Consider the following 7,240-nt stretch of genomic DNA (forward strand, 5'->3'; position numbering starts at 1 on the left):
TATTACTACAGTACAATACTTTGAACTGTGTTACTCATATTTTATCTTTTTTACAAATATTGATTGATGTTTGGGATGTAATTTTATATTTTATGATATTAATTGCCTTACATTTTGATGTAATAATAATATTTTGTACGACGTTTTCTTAATTGAGTTGATTTTGTGTAACATGTAGTGAAAAGAAATTTGCTAAAGTGATATAAAAAACGATGAAATAGAACACGAAAGAAACGACGGCGCAAAGCAGCGGAATTCCACCGTCCAGAATACTGCAATGCTTTGAAACTTCACAGCCCTGAACATCGCCTGGCATTGTCCAGGGGGCCAAGAATGCCGCCTCTCACAACGCCAGGCTGAGTAAATATGGCGCCTCTCATGAGCTAGACGATGAAACTTTGGCGCCTCAGATGGCGTCTCGCACTGACAGTCCTAAACTCGTTTTGAACGAGGGATGGACATATTTTGGAGAGCAGGGTGTCGCCGTGGAGGTTGAATTTTAATTTTTCTTTCACCAATTTTAGTAATTTTTATTATTCTTTGAATGATTTATTGTTTGGCTACCATGTCATGTCTATGAGAGGCTAAACTTCACGTTCTAAAGTTTTGGTTCTTTCATGACTATTGTTATTTGGATATTGATTTTGGTTTCTTAATTTGTCGTATTGGTTTGTTTATTCAATGTTGCACTTAATTATTTGATTGCTTGATCACCACTTGAATACTATTTATGAGTCTAGAATTGAACTTGAAAGTGAAAATTTTAGACTGCACATAGAATTGAGTAGAGTAACCGCGTGAACCTGAGCATCGTGTAACAGATATGCGGTTAGGATTATGGGTGTTAACCGGACGGGATGGTCCGGGCTGGACACGAAAAAAAAATAGCTTGTCCGGTTAGTGGTCCGGACTAGATAGTGGGTTGTCTAACCGGACTGGTAACACGTTGGAAAAATTCGGGTTAATTAGGGTTCATCCGGGTTCGGGCTTAACGGGTCCGGACCAGGCCGGGTTACTTTTTTTTTTTTTTTAGTATATTATGTTTTTCTTATTCAATGTTATTGATACTTAAGTATTTGTAAACTTTTAATACTTAGAATTAAGGCTTAGAATCAAACTTTAAACTTTAAAGTTTTAAATTTGAAATTTGAAATTTAAAATTTTAAAATTGAAAGTAAATGGCTACAAAAAATTATTTAATAAGACCAATATGTAAGGATCAAACTCCGAAAGCTTTCGTTTTATAATTTCATTGAATAATAAATAATACTTCAAATTAATTTGCAAGTTCTGTTTTGATTTTTTTATTTTTGAACTTGCAAATTAAAAGTTTACAATAATTATAAAAAAATAAGAAAGAGTACATCACATGCTTTGCATCATTTTTGTAAGCTCATCCATGTCAACATGAGATTCTTGATTTCCGGCATTGCTTGAATCGGAACCATAAACCATTATATCTCCAATTTCTTGGTCCTCCGTTTCATCGTTCTGATCTTATCCAATCTCTGAAGCACATTAGAATTTTCAAAGGGTTGCTGCCCAATGAATGACGGGTATCTCCTAGTTGCTGCCTTGCTTGGCTAAATATGCTCTCTGATGCGACTGTTGAAATTGACAAATTTAGCATGTCTCGAGCCATGGCCGAAAGAACAAGAAATTGATTTGAGTTGCTCCTCCACCAACCCAGCGGTAGAAATTTCTTTGTGCGGGGCTCTGGTGACTTTTGCAAGTAGAATTAGAGTTCATTAATATTCCTGCTACTGGTTTGTTGATGCTCTCCTAGTGTAGACCAAATCAAATAATTTTCAACACCATCATTATCCTCCAAAGTACCAGATGCAAATGTTGAAACTGAACTTGAAGGAATATTTGCATCTACGGCAGCAGAAGCATCAACGATGTTAGCATAATAATTAAATAAAGTTTGTAAATATTTGTATAGATCAGAAATACAAGTTTCAACATCAGGGATTTTAGTTTGTCCAATATCCATATAAACATATAAAGCAATTATTAATTGGCGACAAGTGATCATTTTGATAGAAGGGTTTAAAATAGCACCAATTAGGTAAATATGGGGAATTGGGTAGAAATATTTCTTAAATTTATCTAGCATAGATTCAACAATATAAGTATATCCTTCTTTCTTCTTCAAATTATGGAGTAAAAGAGAAATTTCAGCAATATGAACTAAACCATTTGCAATAGTAGGATAATAAGCTCCAGAAAACTCAAGTGTAGCCATAAAAATTTTTTGTAAATTTTTTACAACATCTTCAATGACATCCTAAGTTCTAGATGTTAACAAATGGTTAGGATCAGTGCAATGAGAATTAACAACTTCAGTTATATGCTTTTTATATTTATGACAACATCTTAAGAATAAATAAGTATAATTCCACCTAGTAACTATTTCTTCAGGCATGAGTCTTGGTTTTAGTCCATATTGTACATATTTTTCCTTAAATGCATTTAATCAAGCACTTCTATTATTTTCTTGAATTACACCAATAGCTCTTCTAACTAAAGTGATCTCATCTCTAAATAATTCAAAGCCACTCTTCACAATTAAATTATAAATATGACATGCACACCTAACATGAAATATTTTAGGAAGTGGTAGGTGTAGATGCAATTTTAATATTGTAATAGCAGAATTATTGTTAGAAGCATTATCAAATGACATACACAAAACTTTTTCTAAAAGATTATAAAATATAGCAACTTCATGGATAGTATTACTTATACAAGCACCAGTATGGCTTTGATCTTCATCATATTTAAAAGCAATAATACGTTTTTGCATACAAAAATTATTATCTATCCAATTGCATGTAATAGTCAAATAATCATTTCCATTAACAGCATGACCAATATCAGAAGTAAGAGAAACTGTGCGAGAAAAATTGGCGAACAAATAACGGATATATGTCTGATATTGTCCAAAAAGCCGAAAGATATCAACTCTACAAGTACTTCTAAGAATACCTTTAAATAAAGGGTTATAAATTCTTTGAATATAAGTAACAAGATATGGTGAAACAACAAAACTAAAAGGTAAATAACCTAAAACAATTATTTTAGCTAATTCTTCCCGATCTTTCGCTATATCGTATTTATCCATTAAACCGCCAGTACCCGGGTTAAGTTTTTGTTACCCATCTTCCTCATCAGCACCCCATGCAATAGGGTGGTTATCTACCATGTGCCTACGAAAGTGACGCATTCCCCATTACTTACCTCCGATCTCATGTTTATAAACTTCCTTACAAATTTGACATCTTACATAATTTTTATCTTCTTCTAGTCTTTCAAGAAAATTCCAACATTTACTTCTTAATCTTCGATTCCTTTTAATAGGGAGGGGAGGCCTACCTGTATTACCACGACCTCCACCCCTAGTATTTTGAGTTTGACTAGCATTACTAGGTGCAGTTGGTGGTGTTTCAAGATTATAAGGTGATTGAACATCATCTAAATTATCATATATACCATAATTTTCTTGAAATTGCTCATAATCTATATTTAAATTTTCAGGTAAACTTTCAGAAATATGTGTAAAGCTACTAGAAGAACCAGCACCACCTCTTGATCTTTTAGGAGTTTTACTCTTACTACTACCACTCTTACTAGTACACGCTTTTTTGGCTGCTCTAAATATATCTATTATGTAAATTAAATTAATAATTCTAAATAATAAAATAAAAATATACACCATGTGAGCACCTAATTTTTTTTACCATACTTGTGATTTTTCAACACTTTTTAGTATATAAACAATTTTAAGTTTAATCTATATATTTTAACCTTTATTTCATTATTAGTAGGTTTTATTTAAGAAAATTAAAATTTACAATTTTATTTTTATATGTTCTTAATTTTAAAATATTTAGCTAGTATTTTTATTTTACACTCTTAAAAGAAAAGAAAAAATATTAATTAAAGCAAGAGCCAATGAGTCATTAGAACACCTGAGACGAAAAAAACATAGAGGGGATAGGGTCTGAAGAGAGAAAACGAATTTGGGGGAACTAGCACCCGATAGACCAAAAAGAGCTAATAGAAAACGGAGAAGCAAAAACTCGGGTCTTCTTCTTTGCAAGAGGAATGCGTCAGAAGCTAGCTAAAATCTCATCCCAAGCTCCATCAAAATCAGCTTCTTTTACCCTTTAAACTACCCAAAACCAGCCCTTTTTCCGTCCATTTTTCACTCCCAAAACAGTTCCAAACTCCATTAGAAACTCACTTTCAAACACCCTTTAAACCCAATTTTCAAACATCATATAAGTCACAAAAGTCACTAATTTTCCGTCCAAAAATACGTCGGAGTCGAACTAAGGAATTCGCGGAGTTACGAAATTTCCAGCGAAGTTTTCTTTAGAGAGGTCCGTTAAAGTTTCTGATCTGATTTCGGTCAAAGTTTTCAGCTTTCTCAGTTCGAGCTCATCCGCCGTTGATTTTAGATGCTGTAAATTTTTAATCAATTGAAAGAATTTTATTTCGCTCAAAGGTTCATTTTCTTCACCTTATGCTATGAATTTCTATTTCTTAATTATTGTTGTTGTTTCTCATTAGTTAGACATTTTCATTTTATGATTTGTTAAAATATTATTTTTTTTCTAGTTATTCTCCTTTAATTGCTTTGTTTATTCTTTTGATTTACTTAGTTTATTTGAAGCTAGATTAATAAATGCTTGAAACTGTGAGTTGTTCACTTACACACTAAATGTGAGCATGATATTTCGATAGCTTAATAATTCTCTTTTCTAACCCATTTGATGATCAGGTGTATTGATACGACTATTGTGTTATTCTGATATTGGAGAGAGAATAAGAATGTCATTTAGTTTGGGAGTAGGACACTCTTTTAAGATAATCTGTTGGGTCTTGGGTAAATTAGACAAGGATTTGGGCTTAAGTTACTTTGGTTGGTTAACGTTTTATGGGTTTTTAGGCTTGAACGTATTAATCAAAACTATTCCCTTTCCTTCGTAACAAATAGTTCCGAATAGCTAAACCATAATGGGGCCTCCAACTCATTCCATGTCCATAATCTGTGACCTTACAATAATCTTAAATTAGTTTTAGGAAAATAATTTATAAACATTCGTAGCTTGCTTTAGGTGCGAATAATAGATCATCGTGACTATAGGTACGGTTCTTGTGGCATGGTCACGATATATAAATCCCAATTCGAGTGTGCATTTCATGTGACTCGACCATAACTTCAAATAATAATAAAATAAACATGTTATAAATCGCGGATGCGTTTCACGTGACGCGATTCGCAATGTGTACAAAAATAAACGAGTGCGCGACATCGCGACTTGTTCAAACAAATTTCATAAATACTAAAAGCGATTTAAGAGTAAAGAATGAACAATAGGTTTCAAATATGTATTAAATTAGATAATTAGGCCAATTATTAATAGTTGAGCGACCGTGCTAAAACCACGAAACTCGGGAGTGCCTTACACCTTCTCCGGATTAATAAAATTCCTTACCGGGTCTTCTGTGTTCGCGGACCATAAAAAAGAGTCAAATTTCCTCGATTTGGGATTTAAAATAAACCGGTGACTTGGGACACCATAAATTATTCCAAGTGGCGACTCTAGAATTAAATATTTAATCCCATTTCGATTAATGTCACTTAAATTGAAAAAACTTCTCTACCCCCTCCGGAAAAAGGAGGTATGACACACCAAAGAAGAGAATGAGATGGAACGAGTATACCGGAATTTCGGATACCGCACTAAATTTGATATCACACTTCAGTTGATATTTGATGATATTGAATATTGATACCACACTTCACTTGAATACTTAATATTTGATAATTATAATTTTGTAGTGACTAAAGTAAATATTTGATGAAACTTGAAATAATAAGTAATTGAGAATTTAAGAGCAATAAGCAATATTATCAAGAGAGAATTGAGAGAGAATTAGAATAGTAAGAAAGCAAATTGTGAGAAAAAATGAAGAAGAAGGAGAGCTATTTATAGTATTTAAAATGTTAAAATTATAATTTATAAATTATTAGGGGTGGGGGCCTATTTTCTTAAGAGGATAGGCCGAAATGGCCAAATTTGTAAAAAATAGTAGTTGCCCAACGGTCATTTTTAATAGAGAAATTATCACTTAATTATGTTTCATAGACATAATTACATATTCTATATAAATTAATTAATATTAAATGAGTATCCCTTAATAATACCTTTTTAGTTTGCTAGGTTTGACTGCACTCAGCTTACCCACCCGTTGCGTCTGAATTGTTTCAGACTTGCTCCTTCTCTCTCTCTTTGGTCTCTCTAACAATATCACAAGACGACACTATTTTCACTTTCGTCTTTCATGTTTAAAAGTAGCGGGCAAATTTTCGCCACTTTGGGGAAAAAAAACCTTTCTTCGCCATTTTTGGCTTAATGATTTCTGCCTTTTGTTTCTTTTTCTGTCATTACCCGATGGGAAAAGCCAAAAAAATGTTCAAATTTCAAACGGGTTTTGAAATCTGCCCGCCTAAATGACCACTCAAAGAACCCTAATTTTTCTCTATAAATACTCTACATAAAGTTGTGTGTATATATATATATCAAAATTGTATTATAGTTATAAGAAAATTGTATTTAAATTGTTTGATGTTATACTTGTATTTATTTTTTTTATGAGAGTTGTATATATGTATTAAAATTATATTAAAGTTGCATTATAGTTGTACGAAAATTAAGCTTAAGTTGTATGCTATTGTAGTTGTACGGAGTATTATTTTTTTTATGAATGTTGTACAAAAGTTCTAGAAAGTCTTATATAAGTTGTATATTGTATGAAACTTATACTATTTAAGTTATATGCTATTGTAAATATATAGATTTTTATCAAATTTGTATGAAACGTTTTTGCTGCGTCGTGCAAAAAGGAGGAGTAAAGAGAGGGTGTTGGTTTGGTCGGATATTAATCGAGCGACGAGAGGGAATATGAAAGAACAGTACCAATCAAAAATATGGAAGAACATATATGTAAATTAAAAAGACAAAGAGAAGGGGAATAGAACATAAATAATTGAGAGAGAGTACAACGGGCAACTGATTTCCTCCATCATCTGGTTTTGAACATACTCAGCTGATTCGATGATTCCCAAAGCATACGACAAGAAGAGCAAAAAGGAACAAGGTTATTAACTATATTCCTTTTTGAAGGTGCTAATAACGAAGAGACAATTACATTGATCAACAGCTTT

This window comes from Nicotiana tomentosiformis, chromosome 12, assembly GCF_000390325.3.
Source record: "Nicotiana tomentosiformis chromosome 12, ASM39032v3, whole genome shotgun sequence".
NCBI classification, from domain to species: Eukaryota; Viridiplantae; Streptophyta; class Magnoliopsida; order Solanales; family Solanaceae; genus Nicotiana; species Nicotiana tomentosiformis.